The 14221-nt window shown below is 36.2% G+C and overlaps 1 long non-coding RNA gene across 4 annotated transcripts in view; it reads left to right on the top strand.

Moving 5' to 3' along the window:
- Positions 1-13683, top strand: part of LOC129533505 (uncharacterized) — a 281213-nt gene extending 267530 nt beyond the window's left edge. For all 4 annotated transcript variants that reach the window (XR_010133932.1, XR_010133931.1, XR_010133934.1 and 1 more), the window contains exons 4-5: positions 11391-11478; positions 13619-13683. This is a non-coding gene — a long non-coding RNA (uncharacterized lncRNA). The remainder of the gene's footprint in view (positions 1-11390; positions 11479-13618) is intronic.
- The last annotated feature ends 538 nt before the right edge of the window (positions 13684-14221 follow it).

Below are 14221 nucleotides of genomic sequence, written 5' to 3'. Positions count from 1 at the left end.
GGGATGTCAGCATGACCTTTGTGACAGGTGAGGAAAAGATTACTTTTTCTCCCCTATTCAGTATAGACAAAATGGTTAGGACACAAAATACTGTATTTTGCTTCCTTGTTCAACATTTTTGAATATTTGTTTACTATGAGGTCTAGAGCAGTGATTTCCAAACCTTAGCGTGGATCCAAATCACTTGGAGGGCTTGTTAAAAAACAAATCACTGGGCCTCACAAGGATTTGCATTTCTAACTAGTCCCAATGTAATGGGGATGGCTATTCCCAGGACTCACTTGGAAAACTGGTCTGGACAAGAAAAAGAATAATGTGAGTGAAGCAAAGCAATGATAATAGGTTTAGGTAACTTAATTCTGAATTCATATCCCTGTGTAAGGCATTCACGAGTTTTCTTTCTCCCCAGGTGCCATTTTCTGGTAAGCCATAATTTTATGCAATCTTTAAGGAAACTTAAGAAGCTCCTGTGAATTATTTGCAAGAAAAATAGCTTGAGAGTATTAGGGTTTGAAGACTATGTTTTTAAAAAAGAAATAACTTTTTGTTTTTTTAGATGGAGTCTCGCTTTGTCACCCAGGCTGTAGTGCAGTGGCGCGACCTCGGTTTGCTGCAACTTCCATCTCCTGGGTTCAAGCGATTCTCCTGCCTCAGCCTCCCCACAAGGATTTTCATTTCTAACTAGTCCCAATGTAATGCTGAGGCACCCGCCACCAAGCCCAGCTAATTTTTTAATATTTTTAGTAGTAGATGGGGTTTCACCATGTTGGCCAGGCTGGTTTTGAACTCCTGACTTCAAGTGATCCACCCACCTTGGCCTCCCAAAGTGCTAGGGTTACAGGCGTAAGCCACTGTGCCCGGCCAAAAGAAATAACTTTTAAAGAAATGTTTTGAAGTACAAAATTGATAAAATATATTAATAGGGTATTTCAGTGGATGTGGTTGGAATGCAGAGACATTTGAGAAAATTTAAGATGTGTCGCTGTTAGCAGACAAGCATTTTCGGTTAACTTTCAATTACGTTGTATGGACTGTATCAAGATTTTATTAGGTCTGGTTATTGATTCATTTCCCCTTTAAAACAATTAAAATGTTATGTTTCCTTTTGGGAAAAAGTTTTTACTGTTTCCCTGCTGCAAAACATTTAATACACACATTAACATCAGTGACATATTCATAATTTTTTCCAAGATTCTCATAAGAAAGGTTTTGGGAATAAAATCAAATAAAGTGATATTATTAAAGGATTAATCTTGATTCTGCTCTAATACATTTTTTAAAAGCAAATCAATTTCAAGTTAAGAAAACTTATGATGTTACTATTATTAAACTAATTTATAATACTGTTATATAATAACATAACTATATTAAGAATCATTAGTAATTATAATTATTATTTTCAACTACTATTGCTAAAAAACTTGTAATAAATCTCATTTCATTACAACATACCAATGTTTGTACCCCGAAGGTGAGGATTATTATTTTGGGAGATGTTTTATGTTAGAACAGTGAGTAGGTCAACCTACAGGTATTCCCAGGACTGAGTCTATTTCATCCATACAAAAAAGGTGTTAAGAAGTACATCCAGGCTTATAAGGGGCCTAGGAGATTGGTCTGGCAGTTGGATATTGAGAACTTCAAGGTCTGATCCAATTAGGGCTTTGGATTGCATATAGTCAAAGACAATTAGGAGAAGCAGGCCAGAGAGGCTAATGGAACTGCCCACAGAGTTGTTTAGGGACCCAGGCAATAATACAATAACATAGATAAAATATATCAAATGCTTTCTTTGTGACAGGTAGAGTTCTTTAGGTGCAGTATTTCATTTATTTCCTACATTTTGATACTTTAATGACATTCCCCACTCTAAAGATGAAAAAACTTAGAAGCCTGGATGGTGAGAATCTTTCCTTATATCACACAGATAGTTGGGACTGGTAATGAGTCTTCACCCAGGGCTGAGCTCTCCCTCCCATGTCTTCTCTCCTTATTCCCAGCCTATCACCATCTTGTCTCCAAACTGTCTCCCATGAACCGCTTGAAAGCTACATTACAATATCAGAAATGGTATTTTATGGTGTATAAAATACTAAATATTTTATTAGATTAAGAGATCAATCTTATGACATCAAAAGATATCCTTAAGAAAGTAGCAGAATTGAAAAAAAAGGTGTACTGATGATAATCCCATATGCCTCCCCACAAAATACACAGACATAATTTAAAATGTATGGTAGGTGTTTGACATTCTTTTTGTTGTATTTCCTTCTCTCTTTGCTTTGTATTAGATTCAAGTTTATTTTTTAACTTATTAACCCATCTGAAATTTAATATGTTTGTTCAATGGAAAATAAATCAATATCTCCTCCTACTAGGCCTTAATACAGTGCTCGGATTGTGGTTTATACACTGTACATTTTACCTTCCCTCATCATTTTTACAGGCAGATTATTTTATGGCCTAATGGTTCTTCAGTAGGCCATAAGCACTATATACACTTGATAACTCCTTTATAACAAAGCAAAAGGAGCACGTCAGTTCTAAAAGTCTCAAAACTGGGCCTCTTATTAAAATTTTAATAAAAACTGTAAACCATTAAAAAAGAGTTAAATTTTGTTGCTGTCATTGAGAAATGTTATTCTTGGCTAATACTATATGCAAATGTAATGAGTTTCTCCAATAATCACCCTGTGAAAACAAGACTGTCTGGAAATTTTGCCCAAATAGACCAATGGGAGTTTGCACATGTTTTGGGGGAAAATTCTTGCATAGATATCTCTTTGCTTTACTCTGGCTGACTACTGACTTTGTCTGAAGAAAAATCATCCTTATGGGACATTTTATAATAAGATTGATTTTACCTATAGTTACCATACCATCTTCATTTTTACTTTCAAATGACCTCTGATTTCATTTCTTCATTTTCAAGAGTAAAATATGAACAAGATGTAGGGAATGGTGAGGTGGAATTTCTCATAGTTCATTTAGAACCTCCATTAATTAATTCCCCATCGTGTGGCAGTGTTAACAGCAGGTGTTTTAGAGTTTGAATAGGTAAAATGGGAAACCCCGCCCCCCTTCTAGCATCTTATTGTTTGCTAGAGAGTTTTGAAATCATGCCTTTAGAAATTTGCATGGTTTGTGTGTGTGTGTGTGTGTGTGTGTATGCATGCGTGTGCATATGTATGTATGTGGATACTTAAAAAAACCTCTAAATCTATGGACTTCTTGGAGATGGAGGTAGATGAGAGGATGGCAATTTAAATATCTTTGTGAAATTAATGCCATGTTTTTTGCTTTTTTTTTTCCCCCTGAAAGCGAACGTTGTGGAAATGAGTGCGTTGAATTGCAAAAAAAAATTTTGGAAAAGTTGCTTTCACATTAATCTTACTTTACTAGGATCTGCAAAGCATATGTATAGGACTAATAGTAAGTCCTACAAACCTGAATCTCTCCTGGAGGAATTAAATCACAAGTGTAGCCTACAGGGTGATTCCATGTCGCAGTAAGTGCTGCTTTCCTGGGCAGCCGGCAGTCTGCTCTATGGCTGTCTGCTGGGGCTTGTGCCAGCTGGAACATGAAAACATGGATCTGCTTGCTCTTCTGGCCAATAGACCCAAAGCACTCCCTTATTCTTTTTTTAAAACATTATTATGAAAAATGAAATAATACTTGCTCAATCCTCTCTCTGTCTTTGTAAATAACAATGATGTTTCAAATGATGCTGCTTCATTGATGCTCTGAAAAAAATACATTCATGAATTAGAACTAAATTGACATTTTAATTTTGTCCCTTCCTGTTGTTTAGAATTCACAGTCACTGCAAGGACCTTGCATAACACACATATGGAACATTCATATGTTCCTCTTGATTTCTGTATGCCACCCTCATATTTTGAGATTTGTCCATACAAGTCAGCTTGAATTTGATAATATCCTGTCAATTAAACTAAACCTTGTTTTCAAAGCCAAATAGCACAAGTGCCTCAGGCACCTGGAAAAAAGCCCAGCACACAGGCTCAAGTGGATAGTTAGGTGTGCAATTACTTGATTTATACACATGTGTGTTTCTGAAATTACAGCTGCAGGGTTTTGTGGTCTCTGTGGGGGTGTGAACAGTTTTGCTGGCAAGTCTGTTATGCCTTACTTTGGAAATTTGGCTCCCAACATAAATTCCCCTCCCATCACTGATGGAGAACAAAGTCTATTTGTCACTTTTCCATTGCCTGCCACAATGATTCAGAAAGAAAACAGTCTTATTTTGCTGCTGTAATTGGGAATTGCTGTTTCATCTCACAAGTCCAATCATCTTCACTTTTCACTATACAAATGGGAGTTGTGGATGTGGTATAAGCTGGCAGGAAAGGGCAGTCTTCCCACCCTTGTTACTGACCCGACTACTTGTAAATTTGCTTGAGGGAACACACTTCTTTCCACAAAACTCTCCTTTTTCAGCGGAAGGTTTTGAAACCAAGACATTCATTCAAAAGAAGTTTCTGTTGTTCTTTTGGCTTTGCAGCTATTTAAAAACAATGCTTGCCTTGAAGTTCTACGTATACTTTTAACCTTTTGGCTTAGCTGTAGAAAAGCTTATTACTGCAAGCATACTCAATCACTCATGATAGTACAACACTCTGGAGACCTTATCATCGCACCGTCTAGTTGAGTAATTAAATGCAGGGTAGATTTACAGTTCAGTGGATTTGCTCATGGTGGGGTGGCAGCCATCTCCTCTTTCCCTTTTGAATCTTTCAACTTCACACTGCTGCTTTGCATCAGGGTGACTGGAAAATGTGAAATCAAATATTAAAGAGCAAATATAGACTAGAAAGGGGGTGGCACATTGGGAAAAGAAAGACAAGGGCACTGAAGGATTTTGCTGTCCAAGCAAAGGAAAATTATTCTGACTTTGTGTAACTTTTGCAGCTTTGTTAATATTAGAAGATGTAGCTATTATTAGATTGACTTTTTTTAATGAGGAAATTAAACAAGGTCATTTCAGTAACACTGAGAACTCACACTTTCTGCAAAACCACTATTTCCTCAAGGGGCTAATAGGAGCTCAACATGGATAGGAAAAACCACTCCTTTCATATATTCTCAGAATAGTTACCTAACTCATAATGGCTGGAGATTGAAAAGGCCTATTCAGTTCTTGGCTGCAGCCTCCAGGGATCAGGGCAGCATTTTTCTTTGTTCTGTAGTACATTTTCCCCTGTTTTGAATGGTTTTATTTTAATGGTCTCAAGGCTTTCTCTTCTTCCATGGAAAACTGACTCCAGATTCTAGCCAATCTCATCATAAAAATTACTTTCTTACCAGAAATTAAAAGATGTCTCTCTTTTTGCATGTGTGTGTGTGTAAAAAGAGAGTGTAGGCTCATTTGACATCTTCACTCTTCAAATCAAGAATCTTCTTGTTTTCTCTTACCTCAAATATACCCTAATCTTGACATCACCCTCTGGTATTTTTTAAAATTATCTATCTATCTATCTATCTATCTATCTATCTATCTATCTATACAAATTTCTGGTCAGTTATTACTTAAATAAATGCTTTTTAGCCTGTTCCCCCTCCTCAGTTTTCGAATGGTTACTCGTATTTTATGAAAGAAATTAGCATTTATCTCCTTCATAAGTGACAGCATATTCTGCACGCAGGGTATAAATAGCAATACCATATACATATCATCTGCCTCAAATCATTTTTTTTTTGGAACAGGTAAGGTACAAATACTACAAATGAATAAATACATGTATGCAATATTCATATTATGGCTTGCTAGCATGTTTGATTTGTCATTGCTAATTAAATGACGATTTTTATCTTCCGGGAAATTTGCTAAATTTAAACATTGGTTTCACTTATTTATTTATTTGCTCGTTCAAACAAAACTTGATGAATACCTACTATATTTGAATACTTGTAGGTGCTGGGAATTTAGTGGTGAATAAAACAAAGTCCCTGTCTTTGTGAAACTTACATTCCAATGGTGGGAGAGAGAATATAAACAAACAAGTAAATAGTCTGTCAAATGGTGATGTGTGCTATAAAAAAATCAAGTAGGATGAGGGAGATAGGATCTCCCTTATGAGTGTGTGTATGCACACTTGTGTAAATTCATGTGGCAGTGTTTGTGTGTGTGAGTGTGTCTATGTTGGAGGGAGGTGGTTGTTTCCTACAGGTGGTCAGTGTGACACAGTGACCTTAAGAGAACTTAAGGCAGGACTAAGACTAAACTTTCCAGGTTGTCAAAATTACTAAATATAAAAGTCTAAAATGCTGCTGATATGGTTAAGTAACACGAGAACTGACTATTGGATTTAGCAAAATAGAGATCATAGGTGAACTGGATAAGAACTTGAAGTTGACATAGTGGAGGGCAGAAGTCTAAGGATTCTAAGGAAAGTGGAAAAAGAGAAATTGGAGACATTATATTAAATACAGTTCCTAGGAGTTTTCTTCCAGGAGAAGGAATGACATAGGACAGTAGCTGGAGCTGTTGTAGGATTATGAGTTTTTCTTCTTTTAGCAGTGGAAGAAATAATAGAATGTTTATAAACTTATTGGAAAAATTGGTGTGTATGTGAGTGAGTGTGTGTGTGTGTGAAAGAGAGAGAGAGAGAGAAAGAGAGAGAGGTAAATTCCTAGAACAATGTCCTAATGTGGGGGAGTGGAGAAACGAGATAGAGTCTGTAGGATAATATGCAGTTGAGAGATTTTAGAATGACTGTATGCTGATAGTAATGATCTAGTCGAGTGTGAAAAAGTCATGACAAAGGAGGAGAAAGAGCAAGACAGGATAACAAAGAAGCAGCTTGTGATGTTTTGGAGTATCAGAGGGATTGGGATCCAGTGCACAAATGGAGAAACTGGCTTTAATTTGGAAAGTGTTCATCCACAGTGACAAGAGGGGATGCAGCAGCTATGGGTAGAGACAGGTGTAGGTGGGAGGTGGGATTTTTAGAGTCTGTAAAAGTTATTTTCTGATATTTCCCACTTCCTCAGTCACACTGAAAGGAAGTTGAGGATAAGGAGAGGGGAAGTATTAAAATTTGGAAAACAGGATAAACCAAGATACTAGTAGTCTAGAAGAATGGGAAAGGAATATAGGCTGGGGAAATGCAGTAGGAATGAATAACTGCTATGTAATAGTTATTTGTATTTTAAAATTTGTATTATTTTTAATTGTTTTTTCAAAATACTCTGATCTGCAGTTGGTTGAATCTGTGCAGCAGATGCCAAACTCGCTGGCGCAGAACCTGCAGGTGATGGGGGCTGACTATATTTGAGGACCAGTGTGCCTGTGCTTCTGTCCCTGTCCTAAACTCCTAACCATCTGAATGAGTTGTTGAGCACAGGTGTTTTCCCACCCTGGTGCCCTTATTTTTCTTTTTATCACAGTTGTCCTTATATTGTAGTATATAGTACCAAAAAAACCCATTCAGAATAAAGTCTGGCCTTCTTTGTTTTAGATACTGTACTTGCACTAAAAAAAGTGTGAGATCTCATTTGTTGTTTGTGTGTTAGTTTTATCAGTCCACATTTTTTGAGGGGGAAGGGAAGGGGGAAACAGGGTCTCACTCAGTCGCCCAGGCTGGAGTGCCGTGGCATGGTCTGGGCTCACTGCAACTGCCTCCTAGGCTCAAGTGATCCTCCCACCTCAGCCTCCCAAGTAGCTGGGACCACAGGTGTACACCACGACACCCAGATAATTTTTGTATTTTTTGCAGAAATGGGGTTTCCCCGTGTTTCCCAGGCTGGTCTTGAACTCCTAGCTTCAACTGATCCACCTGCGTCAGCCTCCCAAAGTGCTGGGATTACAGGCGTGAACCATGGCAACAGGCCCCGGCATAGCTTTTAATTTGTGTCATATGGGTGATTGAATTTTGAAATATAGTATTCCTACTATTTTTCTGCTGTAAGACTGTAGAGCATAAAAGTGGAAATAGCTGTTAGGAAGGCCACCAACAGTATCTACTACAATCGGGTTGAAAAGAGGTTCTCAAAAATATTAAGAAGAGACAAAGTGATGGGAAGAATGAGATATAAAAATGTTGAGACTAGGCCAGTGGCAGTGGCTCAAGCCTGTAATCTCAGCACTTTGGGAGGCTGATGCATGCGGATCATGAGGTCAGGAGATCAAGACCATCCTGGCTAACAGGGTGAAACCCCGTCTCTACTAATAATAGAAAAAAAAGTAGCCGGGCGTGGTGGCACAAGCCCGTAGTCCCAGCTACTCAAGAGGCTGAGGCAGGAGAATGGCATGAACCTCAGAGGTAGACGTTGAGGTGAGCTGAGATTGCGCCACTGCACTCCAGCCTGGGCGACAGAGAGAGACTCCATCTCAAAGAAAAAAAAAATTGAGACTAGAAATGTCAACATAAGTTAATATATTAATTTCATAGGGAAAGAATAAATAAATAGACTCTAATTTTTCTTTTAAATTTCCTTTCTTGAATCCAAGGGTTATTGAGAAATATTTCCTTATAGATACTAGTTGCTTAGCTATCTTTTTATTATTAATTTATACTTTTATTTCTTTATAAAGTCTGTATAATATTGGTTCTTATGAATTCTTTGAGCCCTTCTTTGTAGCCTTGTACGAGGTTAATTTTTCTAAATTTTCTAATTTTGCTTGAAGTGAATGTCTAGTGTCTGTTGATGTAATGTTTATTAGAGCTTATTATATTTTAATGTAGAAAATAACACTTGCTTTTTTGGGTCTGCTTGATTTATTTGTAGTGATTCATAGTTAATAATCTCCAACTATAATTGTGGTTTTATACATTTTCATTGTAGTTCTGTCAGTAGTTGTTATATAACCTTTTTCAGTTGTGTTGTTATGTGGATATAGATTCATGATAATGGCACATAACCAAAATAAAATATCTCAATTTTTTTTCTCATGATTATTTTTACTTTAAATCATGTTGTCTGTTTCTGGCTGTTTTAGGTTTATATTTATATGAAGTAATTTTTTTTCTATCCCTGTATTTTTGAGCTTCACATGTTTTGCTGCTTGATATTTCTAGATCTCTCAAAAATCCATCAGATCGTTAATCACAGTCATTTCCATTTCTTTAAATTACTATTAGATTGTGATTTACTTCTGTTTTTAGTTATTTTTACATTTGGATTACATTCTGTTTTTTTAAATCAATTTATGAAGAGTATTTCTTTAATTTTTCTTTTTGTATACTTCTAATGTCCACTGGATATAGTACATTTTCTTCTGCTGATTTAAAAAGTGATTCTTCTTTATTAAAATTAATACTAAAGATTAGTTTTTAATCAGTTTTTTAAGCTTATAAATATCTATAAATTCTATTTCAGTAAGTTAAACTCTTCATGTAAACTAGAAATCTAATTCTTAAATATTATGGACATTTAATTTTTTAAGATTGTTTTCCTATGAGTATTGCTTTTTTAGACACAAATATTTCCCTAAGATATTTATGCGCCCTTAATTCCCGTGTGTCTGCAGCATTCTGGATGTATTTCTTGACTTGCTGGAGAACAGGTCAAAGAGGTTTTTATGCAATAAAGTTTTTGAAGGCTTGTGTGCCTGATAATAGTTTTATTTTACACTCAGAGTTAAATAAAACATTTAGTTGGATATAGAATTCTAGTTTAATGTGCTTTTCTTTCAACGCTTTGAAAATGTAACTCCATTGTTTCCTGAATATAATATAGTCTTTGAGAATTTCAATGTCAATCTGATTATAATTCCTTTATATGTAATTGGATTTTCCTTTCTAGAAACTTAAAGAACTTTTTATTCTTACTTGATGTTCTCAATTTTTGCTATAACTTGTCTCACTGTATGTTTGTTCTAATTTATTCAGTTTGCCATTATACATTCTTTTAATCTGAGCTCTTATATTTTTCTTTAATTTTGAGAATTTTAAGTCATTGTTTCTTCTAAAGTGTCTTTCCCCCTATTTATTTATTCTTTCCCTATGAAATTAATACATTAGCTTATGATGACATTTCTAGTCTCAATATTTTCATAATGTCTCTTTCATTCCTCCCATCACTTTGTCTCTTGTTGATATTTTTGGGAACCTCTTTTCAATCTGATTGTAGTAGATACTGTGGGTGGCCTTCCCAACAGCTATTTCCATTTCTTCTTTGTTGACTTTGTTTGTATGACAATGTGCCGAGACCCAGGGAATGTGTCAATATTGATTTAAGGCAATCAAGGAAGTCCAATTAGCATTGAACGTCTGGGAATGATCATGTGACATTATGAGTGTGCACATGCATTAAGGCTGAGGGCACTAGGCCATTTTCCTGAGACTGGAGAAAGCAAGGGAGAGAGGAGCCAATGTGACTGATGGGGCCCTTTTACCAACACTGGAAAATGGATTCTTGGAGTCCAGATGAAATTTGTTTTAAGAAACTTAAGAAATGTAATTCTTTCGTCTTCTGTATCATTGTGCATTTGATGCTTATAAGCAACATATTCGAGTGCATTATTTTATGTAGTTCTGGATAATATTAGGTTGGTGCAAAAGTAATTGAGGTTTTGCACTAACCTAATAGCATATGAAGGAAAGTATTTTGAGGACTTTGGGGATGTTTTTCTTTATTACTATAGCTGCTATTGATGATAATATAATAGTAATGATCACTCCTATGAGCTAGCATTGCAGGACTTTTCCTTAGTTCAGCTAAAAACAGGGTTCTTTGACCCACAGCCATGAAAATTCAGGCTCACAGACAATTTAAATGGTGAGTAAGACAGGGTTTTATTGGGTATAAAGGCAGAAAAGGGGGAAACAGGGACTTTTGCAAGGCCAGAGTGCCTGCTAGAGGGCCTCCCAACCAGCACTTCGAATCTCAGTTTCCACACAGGAAGAGGATGGGCCTACAACAAACCTCATGAACTTCCCAAGGCTCCACCTCAGTGGGGAGGCTGGTTGAAGTTCCTCCAGGGACCCCCTCCCACCTGGCTGTCTTACTAGTACTACCATACTGATGATATTATTGTAAAGAAAGGTAAAGGAAAAACCTCTTTAGGCCGTATGGCTGATCTCTTTCCTTGATTCTCCCCTGCTCTGGTCTCTAGTTTACCTGACTGGGACACTCACTGTTTTCATTACTCATGAGCCTCTACACTGCATATCACAGACTAGTATATAGATTCAACTTATGAGAATTCCTTGTATCTAAATACTACACCAGCCTGATGCAAAGTTTCACCACTACCCATTCATTCCTGTGGAGAGGACTCCTTCCACTGAATTGAATTGCTTGGATGATTAGCCAGTATTCTTGAGGATTGGCTCATCTTGATCTGGGCCCACCTATAGTCTTGATTTTGGCTGTTTTTTTTTTTCCTTAACATCCATCACCTTTTTACCATTATGATGTCATTTTAGGTATTCCAGAGCTGAGACTGAGACTGAATGCTAATAGGGGACACAATTAGGAATTGAAAATAGTGCTGCTCCTCAAAGAGATAATTCGGTAAGAGACAGATAAGTAAACACGTAATTATAATATAACCTTAAATATACTATGATAGAGATATTAAAATGCTGTTGAAGTGAAGGAATGTGTAGGAAGTTTCTTTGCTTAGAGAAGTTGGGAATTAATTTATAGAAATGGTGACATATGAACTGAGCCTTGAAAATTCAGTGTTTTTCATTTCAGGAGAGAAAATGTCATGTACAAATATGAAAATGGAATTGTGAAAAATCATGGTATAGTTGAAGGAATTAGCAGTTCATTTGCACCCCCTTTGAGCTCTTGTGTTATAGGTGTAATAGGGTAAGATACTAAGAATTTAAGAGTAGGATGCACCAAATCAATGATGTTATTTATTTTTTGCTGCCTATAAAAGAATGGGCTTTGTGCTTGGGAAAAGGATACACTGGTACTGCATTTCTTTGGATTGACTTAAAAAAAAAATTTTTTTTTTCTCAGAATAAACAAGTTATTCATAGTTTAAGGCTCTGGAATCTGACTCCCTGAGTCATTCAGTGCTTCTGTATACATGACACTCAACTGTTAAAGAAGTGATCTAGAGAGAAATACTGGGTCTTTCACATGGCTGGAAAGAAAGAGCTGCTAGTCCCAATGACAGAATGATTCTCAATAGAGAAGAAAGGGTGGCACAAACAAGTAGTGTTTTAGATTTTTGGGGGAGATAGAGCATGAAAACACTGGCCACTAAATGCTTGGTTGGTCCCTGGAAGCCTAGAGAGAGATCAAAGGATGAGGGGCACAAACAATGGGGACCCAGCTCTAAGGGGCAGTGCTTGATTGGCACTAGATTTGATTTCAGAAAATTAAGAAAAAATATATATTTGCATCTTGTGTGTCACTGAGTTCTTCTTCCTATTATCAACATATCCGAGTTCATTATTTTATTTAATTTTATTTTTTACAAAGGTGTGGACACTTTGAGGATAGGCACTGAATTTTAATCACCTTGCCACTTTAGCAGCTCACATTATGCTAGATACGGAGTAGGTTGTCAACAGATATGTGCTGACTGAACAAATGAAATAAGTGTTAGGAATTCAGAGAGGTTGATATCAGTGTCTATTATAGATTGTATCAGTGTAATTAGGAAAATGTGTAACTTTCAGAGTCACTTTCACATGACTGAAGATCTGTGTGCTTCAGATTCATTATTGTTTAGTTCTTCCTAACGGATGAAATGATGCACACCTGGTTGTAATGACAATTTTCTTCAGCTTCTCTGATCCCAAGGCTATTTTCAACACAGAAAATGGCATGGCCTTATTGAGGGTGTTATCACCATAAACAATACACTAGCGAGGATTGTGTTTTCTTACTGAAGCCCCATCACCATATATACAAAGGATATTTGTTAGGTGCCCACATTATCCTCTGTGTAAGTTTCAAGCTTACAATTCCTGAGCCATTAAAAAATGTGTTTTTTTTCCCTTCTGATTTAAATATATTTTCATTGAATATTTCTAAATATGGCAGGGCTGCTTTTTTAGTTCATATTTTTCACATGTGTAGGTCATCAACATTTTATTTAGTATTACTGAATGTCATATGAAAGGTGCACATCATTCATTAATCAGGTAACCTAAAATTACCATTCAAGGGTAGCAATTACATATTAGTATGCTAAATGCTCTTCAGGATTTGAAGCATTATCTTTGGTAAGATATTATAAGTAGAAAACAAAACAAAAAAACAACAACAAAAACTGGTTTACCTTTAATGGTGTGGTGTTCAAAGTCAATTGACCAGGATTCAAGAATGGCAGTACCTTTTGCTAACTGGCTGACTATGGGCAAGTTAGCAATTTCTTTATTTTTGACATGGACATGAAAGCTGTACTTACCTTACTGGGATATTATGAAGTTTAAATGAAATAACATATGTGAAAGTACTTCTTATTACTTATTAATATTTTAAAAAATCTGTTTGCTTATATTTTCTTTATTATGGGAAATATGTTGATTTCAGTACTTCTCTCTCTGTGTGTGTGTGTGTGTGTGTGTGTGTGTGTGTGTGTATGGGTGGATGGGGTAAGTCAAAGTAAGTATTTTATGATTTTCAGAGATTTGTCAGGTGTAGCATAAAATGGCACTTTAACAGCAATTTTATGACTGTATTTAAGGTGTACAGCAACAACAGTATATTTATGTTTACATATTGCCAGAAGGACTTCATACCAGTGCCCAACGAGTAAGTTGCTTTTACTCAGAATTCAATGTTTTTTTTTTATAGGAGTACACCTTATTTAATTACTTATTTAATTATTAAACGTCATAAATAGTTCACAATAAGTTTCCTTGACTCTGAACAACAAGGATCAGTAATATTCCAATCAAAAGTCAAAAAAGTTGCTTCAGCTTTCTGAGTTCAGTCATTTAGTTAACGCTGGTGTTGCTTGATATTCATGAGAATTTCAGCTCTTCATGATTTCTGTACATTTTCCTTTATTCCAATGTCACAATCTCCAAAGCTATCAGAAATAAATTAGGTATTGATGGGACGTTTCTCAAAATAATAAGAGCTATCTATGACAAACCCACAGCCAATATCATACTGAATGGGCAAAAACTGGCAGCATTCCCTATGAAAACTGGCACAAGACAGGGATGCCCTCTCTCACCACTCCTATTCAACATAGTGTTGGAAGTGCTGGCCAGGGCAATCGGGCAGGAGAAAGAAATAAATGGTATTCAGTTAGGAAAAGAGGAAGTCAAATTGTCCCTGT

The sequence above is a fragment of the Gorilla gorilla genome, chromosome 4 (genome assembly GCF_029281585.2).
Source record: "Gorilla gorilla gorilla isolate KB3781 chromosome 4, NHGRI_mGorGor1-v2.1_pri, whole genome shotgun sequence".
In the NCBI taxonomy this organism is placed as follows: domain Eukaryota; kingdom Metazoa; phylum Chordata; class Mammalia; order Primates; family Hominidae; genus Gorilla; species Gorilla gorilla.
The sequence above is the reverse complement of the archived record's forward strand: the minus strand, read 5'-3'. Positions and strand labels throughout refer to the sequence as shown.